Here is a 15,021-nt window from a genome sequence, read left to right on the forward strand (position 1 = left end):
GGTGCGCGGGGGCGCCCGCCTGTGCGCGCGCGCGCGTGAGCATCCGCGGACACGCGTGTGCGTGCGCGCCCGCCCGCTCCCTTTGTCTGCGCCGCTCCCCCCTCCTGCCGCCGCGCGGCCCGGGCCTCCCTCCGCTCCCTTCGCAGCCCTGCTCCTCCTCCCGCCGCCGGGCCGCGAGCGCCGCTGCGGCTGCAGGTTTGTAAACAGCGGGCCCGCACACACACACACACACACACACACATATACATACATACATACACACACATATATACACACACGTACAGCCTCGCGCACACGCAGGCGCGCACACAACATGGCTGACGGCCGCCCCGCGCCTCGGCGCCGTCTCCCGCCGCCGCCGGAGCGGCCGCTCCTGCGCTGAGGCTTTTGTCTCTTCCCCCTCCCACCAACCGCCCTCGTACCCCTCCCCCCAAAAAATAATAGCGGGGGGGTGGGCAGCAGCTCGCCCTGCTCCTTGCGCGCATGGCGGGATTTCAAGGGTAAGGATTCTCGCTTTGGGAGCTTTTCTCTCCTTTCGTTTTGCTGTTTACCACAAAATGAAACGTCAGAGGCCGAGGGGATGGGGGAGCCCGGCAAGGCCTGAGGCGGGGGCTGGCGGTAACGGGCGGCGTGCGGGAACCTGCCCCTCTGTTTTGTGGGGGCTGCGGGAGGGCGATGCGGCAGAGTGCTGTCACGGGTGGGCTCCCGTGTGGCACCAGCCGCGGGAGCCGCGGGCGTCGCTTGCATTTTAGGGCAGGAGCTAGGAGCTCGGCAGAGCCGCGGTTCAGAAACAGCTGAGCTAGTTATGTCAGTGAAGGCATTGTGCAGGGTAGGAGCAATAGCAAGGGCTGTTTAGGCCGCCTGACTTTCCCTGTGCATCTCTGTGTCAGTATCTCACCTCACTGGTGGGTCGTGGGCTACAAAACTGGAATTAACACTTGCCAGGTGTCTTTGTGTTGCAAGTTGTTTTTTTTTTTTTTTTTCTCTCTTGGATGAATTTGCCCTTGTGATGACAATAGCACAAGCTGAAGCAGTTTGGGTTTTTTTTGTCAAAAGAAGCACTCCTGCTTGCTAAGTTCCTTCTACTGACAAAAAATGTAGGAAAGGCATGGATGGCATCATGAACTGATGTGTGCTGCCGCACTAAAGCAAGACAGCGTGTTTCTGACCTCTCCTAATGTAAGGAACATGTTCAGTTCAACACACCCCAGCCTCAGTTTTTCAAAGCACCCCCTTCTGGCTTTGGAGAAAATTTTTTATTTTTTATTGTCCCCCCACTCCTTTTTTTAATGACGTAAAGCCGTCATTAAATAACAGACGTAATAGAATAACAGACGTAACAGAATAACAGCCAGAATAACATTTGGAGATAATTCCTTGCGCGTATCTAAAATGATCTTGTGTGGAGCAGAGCTATTTCCAGGTGCAAAGGTAACTGGAAGGGTAACTGAAAGCTCAAGGTGTGAAGGTTGTTGTTACCAAGACATATGTGCTACTGTAATTCATAGGAAATTAATTCATGTTCCAGAGGTAATTTCCAAAGATTTAAAGGAACTGCGTTTGTTCAAAGCATGTACGCATTGATAGCCATAGTTTTTGGCAGTATCTGAGTAATACCTTAAAATAATGGCCCATCTCTTGACTCTTGGCTGCTTTGCTTTTGGGAGCATCAAATGGAGGAGCGCTGGTTTATATATGCTATACACATAAATACAGTATTTTTTTACTGAGATAGAAAAAACGATGATTAAGCTTCAATGCTAGAATTAAGTATCATATTAATATGTAATTATTACATATTAATCTGTAATTTTTCTGCTTTTTTGTCATCCACATGGACAAGTTTTGATTAATTGGAGGTGAGGAGAAAATAAACAGCAATATTGGGAGTTTACAGCAATGTAAAACTTCAGTGGAGTCATCCTAGTTACAAGATCATTTTGGAATGTGTATCTACGTCACGGCTCCTGAACCAACTGTAGTACTTCTAAATGGAAAAGTCTGAGCAAAAATCTGTAACTTGATATGTGAGTAGATTTCTGCAGCAGTCAGTTACTTTTCTTTTTAACCTCTTAACCACCCATTCAAAAAGGTAATGTTGGTAAAACCACTGGAAGAGTTTGTCAGTGCTAGATACGTTGTCATGCACAGGTTTAGCCGCCAGACTTCGAAATTTATTGCCGTTACTGGCTTTTTTACGAGAAGTGTGAAATGTATTAAGATAGTCAAGTCTTCCCCCTGAATAGTCCCTTTGATACCTACGCTCATCGTCTTCATAACTAAAAATAAACAGTTGTAGAAAATGAAAACAAAGAATCCATGTGCAAGAATGCATTTGAGTACTGAGATCAGACTGAAATAACTTCAAAATAGTCTTGATGTTTCTTGTTGTAATACATGGTAGTTTGCTGCTAGAAATGAATTTTATTTCATGAAATTCAGCTTTACACTGTTACCTTTAGAACCTTCGTTTTATGGCATTTTTTTTCTGTAGTTTGTGATAGTATTCTTTTGTATGATGCCTAGATCTCATTTTTTTTCCCACCTTGATTGACTTAGATGAATGTGTCCAAAATGAATGTTTTTGGTCTGCTGTAGTGTATCTTGAGAAACTGATCTAGCTGAACCTGCTGAATCTTAGCACGTTTGGTGGCACCAAAATACTCTTGTGTGCTTGTTGCAATGGATAGTGTTAGGCTGGGGTTAGCGAAAACTCCGCTTGGTGCACTGAAAGTGTCCACTTTCAGTGGACCTTCTGCACTTTACATCTTATACTTTAGTAGTTTTCTGTATTTCTAATCCAATAACATTCTTTGCTCAACCTCTTGTTTTGTATCTTTCCTTGCCAGCTGTTGCCAAGCTGGACTCTGATGTGCTGATCTGTAAATATCCTGCTGATGCAATAGCTGTTCTAAAGTTCATTAAATGTAGTATATTGTTTGATTACTTTTTGTCAAATGAAACAAGAATTCTCAGTAAGATTCTATTTTTCTGAAGAAAATAAAAAGACATGGGTTTTTTTGACAGTAAAGCTCTACTGCTGTGTTTTTTCTTCCCACATTATTTCCTTTCTTATCTTGCCCCAGATGTTAGATAGAACTTGACTTCTTGATGGTATAGCATGAGTGTTTTTTTTTTTTTTTTTTAGGAAGAGTCCAAAAAACTATTTGACAAAGTGGCTTTAAAATCAGTTTTTGAACACGGAAACCTAAGCAAGGGATGAAAAACATAACGTAAAGACTCATTTGGATTTTTCAACCCCTTATTTCTGAAAAATAAATATATATATATATATATTCTTTTCTCTTTTTCGCTGTCTTACCATTGAGTTTAATGCTTTAAATATTCTGAAGGCAAATGGCGATCTGCTTGCTTGTTCTTCCTAACTTTGAACATTGAATGTGCAGTGTGGGTCTTCCTAATCAGTACATGTAAGGTGTAGCCCACTTGCTATCCAAGGCAAATACTGTCTACATGTCAGCATGCCGCCACATGACTTAAAAGAATGGGGCATGTGACCTTTCTTATATATATGTCTAGATAGCTCCATCCACATCTATGACAAGGGCAGGTGCTGAAGCAGTATAATTAACGAATTTCTCTTTATGAACCATTACTTCCATAATCTCGTGTCTGTTTTTCATTAAACTAACTTTCCAATAGTTGTTATTTAATTCCGTGATTTACGGTACCTTATACTGCCTTTGCTTCATGATAGTGGCTGAATTTAAGTTTGTCTTAATCTGAAATGTGAATTTTCACTTGCAGATTTTAGTAGGTGAGCTGATTTGGTTATCAGGAAGGATATTAGAGAATGTTTCTACAATGGAGATTCTGTTTTTATGTTTCTTTCTAAAATGTATGCTACAAAACTTCTCTAAATCAACATTACATAATCTCTTGCTTGGTTTGCTTGCTTGAAAGATGAATTGTAATGGTTTCACAAACTGCTGAAATACGTGCACATTGCTGTCATGAACTGTGATGACTGTATTAGAGTTGAATATTACATAATCACTTTCTAACATTGGCAGTTATTGCAAGGTGCTTTAGATGCCTTGTTACCGAGTATTCTCATACATGGTATTTAAGGTCTGTATATAAAAGTACTGACCAGGGTCAATTTTAGTGTTAAAATCAAGTTGTATAAATTTCAGTGATCTAATAAACTCTAAATCCTAGTCTGAACAAGACAATTTTAATACTAGGCTTTTTTTTTTTCCCTTCAATTATTACTGTGTTTCCTGCTAATAGTCCAGTTGCTTTTATAACAATGACTTGCAGTAGTCTTGTATAGGGAAAAATTTCAGTCATGGTGGCTGACTTTCTGAGTTCTCGTGCTGTTTTTTAAGTCATCTCTGTATTTTCATTACTGCTACGTCTGGGATAGCTCAGATTCTGTTCCCTGGCCACGTTGAAGCTGGTGTACCCTTGTATCCTATTTCAGTTAGTACTTTGGGTTCAATCCATACACTTCAGTTTCTTGGGAGAGATGTGAGGTGTTCAGTAACCTGAATAAGTGCTTGCATATGGAGGTTTTTTTTTTTCAACTTGATATCTGAGTCTTTGGGAGCCCCTCTGTCTGCTGAAGTTTCCTAAAACTGTTTATGTAGACAATTTTGGAAATGCTTTAGTGTTTAAGTACTCCAGTAAAAGATGTTGCTGCATTTAAAGTCATTGGTGGATCTTCTGTCTTTCTTATTCCAGAGTGAATTTCTAATGGTCCACAAGTACTCTTTAATCCTGGGTTCACAATTTGCCAAAGTATCTAGATGACTTTGGAAATTGCCCATTAGGAGGACAGTGCCCTTAGAGTATGTCTCTTTAAGGCTTTTATATCTCTCCACTGTGTTGCTTAGTGTGTGGAGGGAGATTTTACTTGTTTGTTTTCTTCTTTCTTTCCCTCCTCCAGTTCCCTCTGAGCCAGAACAATTAAGAATGCAGAGAACACTTCTAATTGTTCTTTAGGGTTACTATGCTGAGGAAGTTGTAAGGTATAACATTACCTGCAACTTGATGTCTACCTCTGGTATCGCTTCTTAGAGTGATACTGCTCTACTCAGATGCTCTCAGTTGTTTGTAAAAATGAAAGACTGACTGTCTTGCTTTTCCAATAATGTTGACTTCTAAAGCATGCTAAGCTCTTCTAGAAAACACACTACCATGCTGATTTCTCTAAGATTTAACCTGTGTACATTTTAATTTTACTCCCTTCTGAAGCTCGTAAAAGTGATCCTTTTTCTTTTAATTTGTATTACTTGTTTACATGTAAAAATTAATTTTGACAATGACCTCTTGCCCTAAGAAATGCAAATTAAAGATGTATCAGACATCAAACTTCTAGTCTGATATATGTTAAAATCAAATACTGTTGCAATCAAATTTCTGTTGCAGAAATCAGTTTTCTAGCTTAACATCCATTTTCGCTGTGAAAACTCTTGTCTGGCAATTTTGAACAAAGGTAGCTTAACTCTGTAGTGTGCTCTCTTGTTTGCTGTTGAGATGTTTAAATCTGGAAGTTGCTAGATTCCTACTCATGGTGCAAGTGTGTTGCATGCTAGGCGGCACAGAAGAAAACATGACCTGGTATGGTGATACTCCTTGTGATCCTTATTTCTAGCAAATGTCTTAATGAGCATAAGGCCTCTAAAGGCAACACAGTGACTGCATCTTCAGTATGCTAAGATAAATAGCCATCATACTGATGTGTGGGGGGTGTCCTCTGTATGTCTCCAGCTTGTTTTTGGTCTTCAACTTCAATTGTGCAATGTTCAAAGAATAAGTTGCCTTTATTCAGTTTTGTAAGACTGACCCACATGCACACAAAAAAAGCAAAAACATAAAATGCTTTGGGAAAGTGTGTTGTCTAATGCTTCTTGTGCTAGAAAGGCACAGCACCTTGATATGATTTCGGTAGTTTTATATACTTTAGGCAGTGATAAAACTCATAAAGAGAAATAAAAATGGAAGCAAAAACTTCTGAGATTAGTTCACTGCTTGCAGAGGTATGTTAAATGCATGTGTGTTTTTCCTTCTGAATTGCCTTCATAAGATTTTGTTTTAATCTTGAAAAAAGATGCAAAAACTTACCAATAGTTGGTTCACTGTTGGTGGAACTGCAGTTATGAGAGCTCTGATCAATCAGTGTATATGCTGACAGGAGTATCTTTATAAAACAGCAGAAAAATCTTTTGTGTTAGAGTGCTTTTTTTTTTTGCTTTTTTTTTTTTTTTTTTTAATGTGGCTCGTAATAGCATTTGGAGTTAGGAAGTATGTAGATCCTTCACGTATTTGGAAACTGGACAGTGCTGGGAACTGTTGTTTGACATCCTGCAGATGGGAGATCATTCCCAGAGGTTGGTCTTGATGCCATAGCGTGGCTCTGCACTGCAGGAAGAAGGAGACTGCTCCTTTAAGGTGTGTCAGCATGGAAAGCTTTCTTGGTCTATTGACTGTAGAGGACAGTTAAGGTGACTACTCTCCTGTTTCTGGTAATCAGCAGTGTGAATCAAATCTCTCTGCTCCTCTGCCCTCTGTCTTGTCGATAATAGCATGCTTTCCTGTTAGGTACTAGCGCTCAGGCAGTGAGGGCAAGCAAACTTTCTTCTGGTTCATGTGTGATTGTAACTGTTCATTTTAGTTTTGAAGGGATCCATTCCTACCTTTAATTATACCGATGTGTTTTATGCTCTCATGTACAGAGCATGAAAAGTAAGGCAAACTTACACAAGAATTAGGACTGTATTAATTATTGATAGAAAGCATCTTTTTGTTTCACAGTATAAACTTTCCCCAGGCAGGGAGAAAGAAAAGAAATGGTGTGTTATGGATAGCTTTTTGGTGTAGTTGTTGAATGAGGAACATAATTTTTATAGAGTCATTCAGTGAGTTTTCGCCTTCTCCAAAGCTGTATGGAACCTAATTGAAGAGGGAAGAGTAGGGAGAAGGGGATCTTTGCCGTGAATAAACTTCCTGTTTTTCAGTCAGGCAAGGGCCTCTACCCCCTTCAAGGAATGTGTGTGTTTGGGTGGAAGAGGAGCAAGATCAAATATGAAGTAGGGGTTGGCTTCAAAGTGAAAGATGTATTTGTGCTTTGTTTGTTCATACGACCAACTTCTAGAAAACCTGACCTGCTTAAAAGGGGAGAGATACCTAGCATTTTCGCATCTCACATGTCAGAGTATCATCCATTTCTGGATTTCTGTTTTCTGCCCTTCAACTGAGCAAGTTCAACTCTGGTTTCAGTTGCTAAAACTTAGTCTCTTCTTTCTGTACATAAGTATTTTCAAAAGGGTTTTGCTTTTGCTTTACTTTTGCAACTTCTGTTGTTATCAGTACCCACACAGATGCAAAATGTCAGTGTAAGCCATAACTGAGTGTTTGTACTTGTAGGTCTGGTCAGACCTAAGCTTTTCTGCAGAGATTTCCACACTGGAAGGAAAATGAATACCTACCTATACTGCTCTTTGATAAAAGTTTGCACTGTTAAGTTGTATGCAGAAAACCAATTTCTTTTCCATTTTTGCTTTATGCAAAATAAAGTAATATAGAAGTAAGATTGTTGACAAAAGTTTATTATCAAAATTTAGGAACAGTTCTATATTTTCTATAGGAGAGACTAGTTTTGGTAGGGAACAGAAATAATTTCAAGGTGATCTTATTCTTGTTGCTGCTGCTACCTGGCAAGAGGAAGTATTTGAGGCAGCTGTTTTTGCTTTTCTGAAGAGGCAGTTACTCAAGGCCAAACAAGTCTATTCACAGGCAGTCCTTCCAGTTTTATAATCTTTTGAAGTGTTGTTCCAAAATAAAATTATCTTGTTTCTGTACTGAATTCTCTCACATCTAGATGTTGGTAAATGGTATCAAATAGTGGCTTGGTTCACAGAGGGAGTGGTGTTTTTCCCAAGATACAAGGTATCTTGCATTCTGGAGAGAAAAAATAGAAAACTAAAACACTAGCAAGGGGGATGAGCACTGAATATAGTGTGAATTTGAGCTATAACTTGTTTTTGACAGCTCAGGTAGAAGAACAAGCTATTTTCCTAATATCCAAGCTAATGTTTGGATAAAGTTTGGAAGTACCTTTTACCACAATCCGCTGAACTTCTCACTGAAATATGAGACAATTCTTTGTCCTCTCAAATATTTCCTTAAGATCTTCTGCTTCTCATTATTTTCATGAATATGCAGATATCCCTCAGTTTGTGAACCAGTTCTTTGTCTTGGTGCATTTCTCTTCTGTGATCTCTGTTCTTCGCTTTTCCCTCCTGCTTTGAGAAGAGCCTCCTCAATACCTGCTTCTTACTTATTTAACGTGGGTTGTTTATTTTCCACCAAAATTCTGAAAGATACGCATAAATAGTATTTCTGAACTTGGTAACATTTCTTCTATGTTATGTTACAATGCTGAGGATTCTTATCTTTTATGGGAGGAAAAAAAGGAAGAAGGAAAAAAAAAGTGTAATAAGCAATTTTAATTAAGAAGTTGTCCTCATGTCCTTGCTGATTCTAGTGCGATTCTGGTGTTGGCTGTGCTATATTTAGTATACAGGTCCTGAATTCTTTTCTCTAGAGCTTAACTACTTGGCCTCTAGTAATGCCTTTTAAGACTTGTTCTGCGCTAATCCTCCAAACGTACCAAGAAATAAACAACATCAAAACTTAGTGTAGTCAGCTTTGTTTTTGGTGCCTTGTTGTTAGTTACTACATTTTATAACTTCAAAAGTGAATACTAATCACCTTTTAAAGTTGACAGTCTCTACTCTCCGTCATCTTGTAGAGGTCATGGGAAGTGATGTGCCAGAGGACTGGAAGAAACCAACGTAACTCCAGTCTTGAAAAAGGGTCAGAGGGAGGAGCTGGGCAACTAGAGGCCTGTCAGCCTCAACTCTGTCCATGAAGAGATGATGGAGCAGCTCTTCCTAGAGAGCATCTCTAGGCATGTGAAGGAAAAGCAGGTGATCAGTAGTAGTCAGCATGGATTCAGCAAGGGGAAGTTGTGTTTGACAAAGGTGGCAACATTCAACAGTGGGCTTACTGTCTGGATGGACGATGTGAAAGCCATGGTTGTCGTCTGACTTGACTTCAGCAAGGCTTTGAACACATTCTCATAGGAAAGCTCCAGAAGTATGAGTTGGATGAGTGGACAGTGAGGTGGACAGAGAACTGTCTGGTTGGCAGAGTCCAGAGGGTGGTGATAAATGGGGCTGAGTTCTTTTGGAGGCCTGTGGCCAGTGGTGTCCCCCAGGGGTCACTACTGGGCCCAGGGCTGTTCAGCCTGTTCATCAATGACTTGGATGAGGGCATCGAGTGCACCCTAAGCAAGTTTGCAGATGACACCAAGCTGGATAGAGTGGCCGATGCTCCAGAGGACTGTGCTGCCAACCAGAGGGATCTGAACAAGTTGGAGAGTTGGGCAGAGAGGAACTTCATGAGGTTCAGCAAGGACAAGTGCAGGGTCCTGCACCTGGGCAGGAATAACCCCAGGCACCAGGACAGATAAGGGGTTGACCTGCTGGAAAGCAGCCCCACAGGGAGGGACCTGGGAGTCCTGGTGGACACCAAGTTACCCATGAGGCAGCAGTGTGCCCTCGTGGCCAAGAAGGCCCATGGGATCCTGGCTGCATCAGGAGGAGTGTTGCCAGCAAGTGGAGGGAGGGGATCCTGCCCCTCTCTTCAGCAGAACTATAAAGGTGATAGATTAAGGGACTTTAGCATCTGTCTTACGAGGAAAGATTAAGTGAGCTGGGCCTGTTTATCTGGGAGAAGAGAAGGTTGAGAGGGAGTCTGATCAATAACGTACAAATACCTGCAGGGTGAACGTAGGGAGGAAGGGGCCAGACTCTTCTTGGTGGTGGACAATGGTAGGACAAGGGGCAATGGGTACAAGGTAAAACACAATTCCATGTGAGCAAGGACTTCTTTCCTATGAGGGTGACAGAGCCCTGGAACAGGCTGCCCAAGGAGGCTGTAGAATCTCCTTCTCTGGAGGTCTTCAAACAAATGCGACCCTTTGCCACATGTTCTAGGTGTCCCTGCTTGAGCAGAGGGGTTGGACTAGATGACCTCTGAGGACTCTTCAAGCTCAGCCATTTTGTGATGATAGATTTAAAATATTCTGTTTATTCTTATTAAGAAATTCCAAGTCACATTATTGATTAGTACCCATGGCTAGAGACTCTACTTTATCACAGCAAATGCTTTTGTTTAAATAATTTACTTTCCTAATGTAAACAGTCACTTGAATGTAAAAACAGTCACTTGAATTTAAAAACTACTTGGAATCCAAGCTAAAATGACTGGAGGTCAAGAAAATAGATAAAGCAAAACTGCTTGATGACTAGTTACTCATACTTTTTAAGGCTTAAGTAAAAGGCAGAAAGTCGTTTATCCAAGTGCTATGTCTGTGTGTTTTGTTTGTTTTGTTTAACAGGGTGAAACTTGTCAACGATTTTAATTGCCTGTTCATGTCTCTAATGTTTTGATATAACCAGGTCCGTAGGGGAAAGTGGATAACTACTGCAGTGCTTTGGAATTTTTTTATTGGAGTTATCAGTTTGCAAAATGTTAATGTTTCTCTTTAATTTCTGGTAATTTTTAGTGGAGTTGTCCATTTACTTGTGACTGGAAGATGAACATTCAATGTTAATTTACCAGTTATTACAAGTTTGTTCCAACTCCTTTTTCTCCCCTCGCAGCTGATTTAAGAAAGAATGAAATTTTTACTGGTGGAGAAGCAGTCAGCGTTTGATTAGGATGGAGGCCCAAACTATCAGCTGTAATAAAACTATGCTAGGAGCTCAGTTTTTGTTGTATTCTTTATGGGAAGACTTCCAGTTTGTGTGTCTCAAAACTGAATAAATGGACTCCGTAGAATCATAGAATAGCTTGTGGGTTTTTTTGGTTTTATTTTGAATACAGAGCTAATGCTGTGTAATTGCCTTTTCTAACCCTATCCTCATTTAAATATTTTGTGGATTTTTATTTTTAGGCACCTAAGAACTTTGTCGGTATCTTCATTGGTTATTTAGAGTTTTAGTCCAAACATTTTTTATTTTCTAATCAATGCTGTGAATAATAGTTTGTCATTTTAAAGATCTTGAATCTGCTTTTAAAATCATTAGATATAGCACAGACCTTAGCTATTTATAGTTATTTGTCAAGTAACTAAAATGCTCCCCAAACAGCTCCCCAAATGCTGTTTTTTGGCATCTTCTGACAGATTGACTTTTATCCCTCTTCCCCAACTTTCTAATCTGCCCCTGCTTATCTTAAAGACAGATAGTGATTATGTTGCAGCACACTGGGAGTTAGTTATAAAGCAGCTGCAGTAATTGGGTATAGACTTTAATCAAGGGTTACAAAAGTATGAACTGTAGTACCTGTGAATGTAGGCAACAGAGAATTGTGGCCTTTACTGTGGCCCTCCGTGAATGCAGCTCTAGAAACCAGCTGCCTTAGAAGTTTTTCAAGTATGTCTTAGAAAATAAATGACCTCACATTCTTAAGGTTGGTTTAGGAAAATATTTTGGTTATGTTTATTTTCAATTTAGTGTTGCAGTGATTTCTTCTCAATGTGCTGGACTCTTAAGGTCTCAATTACATGTTTTGGAGTAGACATGTTTCTTGCAGTCCACAGGCCTCCAGTTAGCCAAAAAGTTTGATGAAAGTGGACTGTCAAATGGCAGATCTGCATTCTTTTTCATCTCCCTTAAAATACAGTGTCAAACTTGGGTTCTCTCAAAGCTATTGTGTATGTTGGTGTTTGGACAGCTAGTTTCTGCTAGTTTGGATAGTTGAGAACTGACTTATACTTTGCTTAGTGTTCAAAGCATCAATGAAAGATGAGTTGGCCTGCTGAAGAGCTGTGAACCAAAGAGTTTGATTTACAGTGATTAGTGGTGGTAACCAACCATTCTGCTCCCTTCCCTAATAGCAGATATGTGCCCTTGGACTGTTTCTTCCAGAGTAATTGTGTGATTCATTTGGTTTTTGAAGCAATATTTCTCCGATTTACTCGAGAGCAATTAAACTTAGCCTTGACAACAAGGCTAATTACCAAAGTGGCGTGTTGAGGTGACAAAACCAGAGTACTTCCAAAGTAGACATTTCTCCTTCTAATTCCAGAGATCTGTCATCAGCATTGTTATCAAACCAATCTATGTGTAAATTTGCTCACAATTGTAATTTATTTGTTAACTCTATTTGCAAGATAGTAAGAACACAATAGTTGCATTATACTACTAAATTTGCATTTACCATGTAATGGTAGTAAACACATGGCTTGTGTAGTAATAAGCTGATGCTACTTAATAGTAAGAAGCCAAACTACTTCATGTTTGCTGTGGTGCAGATGTGTGCACTTTAAAGCTGTTAGCACTGCATCAGCTGACCTGTGACAGCTTATTACTCTTGGTGCCTCTGAATGTTCTTGCCCTGCAGTTAAATGCAAGGTAGTTTGAAGCAGACTGCACGATTATGAATGTGTTAAGGTTACCTCTGGATTTTTGAGTTCCTAAGGTGTAAAGAAATTCAGGGAAGGATCTCTTGGATTCGAATTAGTAGCAAATACCTTTAAACTGTTTTTGGAAAGATTATCTTTTAAGATTTTTTTTTAAAAGTGTGGAGTACTATGCACTTAGAAAAAAATGGCCAGTGTGTTGAAAGATATACAGGACTTACTCAGTTGTTGGTTTTGTCTTACACATAATAATAAATATGTGAATGCTTTAAGTCATTGTGCTTGAAAGAATCCTGGCATGTTTTGCAAAGAGGACTTGTAATAATCATGGGGTGAATTGAGATGAAGATGCATCTGACTACTCCCCCAAAAGTTTTGAAATCTTAACACTGTTGTTAAAGATAGTTGGATAAACTCTTTTTGCTCTTTATCATGTTTTCATAGCAGAATGGTTGAAAAAACAGAGAAACGGAACTGGAGAATTACAGCCCTCCTAATCCTTGCTCTGTTGGCATAGAAAAATCATTTCTGAATAAACAAAAGGGTTCTTGTTTACCCTGACTGCATGAAGGAGGTGTAGCATACAGCTCTAAAGAACTTTGTAAAAATGTCACCATGAGTATGTCCTTAGTGTTCTGGTATGAAAGGTGCAGAAGATTCTGCAATAATTGGCAAACAGCTTTTTAAAAAATAGTAAAGCTATGTCATGAATGACTTTGAAAGTTTCGTGCACAGGTAATTCTTTTACTTGCTTTTTCCAGCTATTGAAAGGATATAAACTGGAGCTGGAAGCTTTTAAGTTCCAAATGAATGCATATACAGATTTTAAAGTTACATGTTGACAAGAACATTTTCTGCTTTTCAGTTAAGCTTTAGTAAGCTCAGCTGACACCATTTGACTCTTCTGGCTCCTGTAGCCTGGTTCCTATTCAGTGAAACAGTCAACATGTATTTTTAGTACTAACCTACAGATTCTTGAGCTCAATTTAAGTATTTTTTGGACTAATATGGGAAACAATTCCTTATAGAGCAAACATATGGCAAAACGTTCAGTCCCTTGAGCAAATATTACTGAGTTTGGTTGTATTTACTACATTTAAGTTAGTTTAATTTTAGATAAATGTTTAACAGTTGGCTTTACTGTTAAGCTGAGCCATCAAAATCAGAACAAAATTGCATGACTGTTGCAATATATTCCTTTGGAGAGCATAGCTTTCTTTTGTTTTCTTTAGTTTTTTTAGGTTATTTGTTTTTAAATTTGTAGGCACATAGTTGTTTTTTGCTTCCCAATGACTGAAGAAAATTTCAGAAAGCTGATTTTACTTAAAACAAGCTTGTAACTTGTAGTTAAAAAGGTTTTCTCTCTTCTTCCTCCCTTACCTTCTCCCTCTTAGTCACTTTCACATTATGGTATGCATGTGTAACTTCCTACTTCTAATCCTATTACATCAGGAATTTATTTTTTCTTTACTGCTTTAGTCACTTCAGCTTTGTGTCGCTGTTTTTGATTTTTGCACAGGTTGATGTCTGGCTTTTCTGGTCTTTTCCTATGCCTCTAGTTTGCTCTGATAGGTTTAGTGAACATGTAGTACTTAAACATCTTAAAATTAATGTCTGGCTTCAGGGTAAGTATTTAAAGATTACTGCAGTTTGCATAACTTAGAGTACTTTGGATAACTTAGAGTTCGTTGAGTAGTGGGTTGTAGGTTCGTCTTGGACTTTTTTTGAAGAGCTCCAGGAACATATAGAGCTGCACATAACCAAACATAATGAAAAAGGGCATAAATCAGAGATGCCCAAAATCTTTCCCATGAGTTCAGAGCCTAATAGGAGGAACCATTGCATGGAGCTGGAGCTCCATGATCAGACCAGCCAAAATCGCCCCTTTGACAAGTACCTCAGTTTATCAAAGAAAGATCAAGAACTTTGAAAATCTCTGGCAGAGAGGATGAAAAGGATGAAAATGAGCTAAAGCGTGATAAAATAACACCTGTATTTAGATGAAGGCAAAGCACTGTAGTTAGTCATTCCTTCTGGAATTTGTTTGTTTGTTGGTTTTCTTAATTCCCCAAATGGAAAAGCCTGGTCTCTGTTTAGTTTGATTCAGAGGAAGAAGGGAGATGCTTTTTTTACATTTGCACTTTTATAGAAAGATCCTGTGGGTGGTTTTTTTCCCCTCTTCATCAGTGTATATGAGTATATCCAGATGTGGCAGAGGCTGTGTGCTATACAGATTCTTAAAGTTCATAGAAGTATTTTAGTTTATTGATTTTCTGTAATACTAAAATGAGTGTTAGGTAATACTCAATATACTAACATGAGTATTTTTACAGGCACTTTGTAATTCATTTTGACTTCTGTCTCTACTATATAACCTCTCAAGTCATAGCCATATTTATTGTGGACCTCTGCTGGAATATTTTATGGAAGCTTACAAATTTCACATACTTTTTCCAAGCACAATGGTATCCCCAGCTCTGTGCAATGCAGAAGGAATGATTCATTCTCTTGTGAGTTTGGAGAGCTCTGAGCAGTTGAAGCAGGGAGATGAGTCACTGACC

The 15,021-nt window shown here is 39.5% G+C and overlaps 1 protein-coding gene across 2 annotated transcripts in view; it reads left to right on the forward strand.

Annotated features, from left to right (window-relative positions):
* Window positions 1–15,021, forward strand: part of SPIN1 (spindlin 1) — a 50,099-nt gene that overhangs the window by 718 nt on the left and 34,360 nt on the right. Inside the window, exon 1 of one of the 2 annotated variants that reach the window (XM_026053356.1) lies at window positions 1,911–2,027. The exons of the other annotated variant lie outside the window; for it this stretch is intronic. The gene's annotated coding sequence lies outside the window, so the exon portion shown is untranslated. Of the gene's footprint in view, window positions 1–1,910; window positions 2,028–15,021 lie in introns of those variants that run through there. 2 annotated transcript variants of the gene reach the window in all.

The sequence above is a fragment of the Nothoprocta perdicaria genome, unplaced genomic scaffold (genome assembly GCF_003342845.1).
Source record: "Nothoprocta perdicaria isolate Ctin4 unplaced genomic scaffold, notPer1 scaffold_114, whole genome shotgun sequence".
Taxonomy (NCBI): Eukaryota; Metazoa; Chordata; class Aves; order Tinamiformes; family Tinamidae; genus Nothoprocta; species Nothoprocta perdicaria.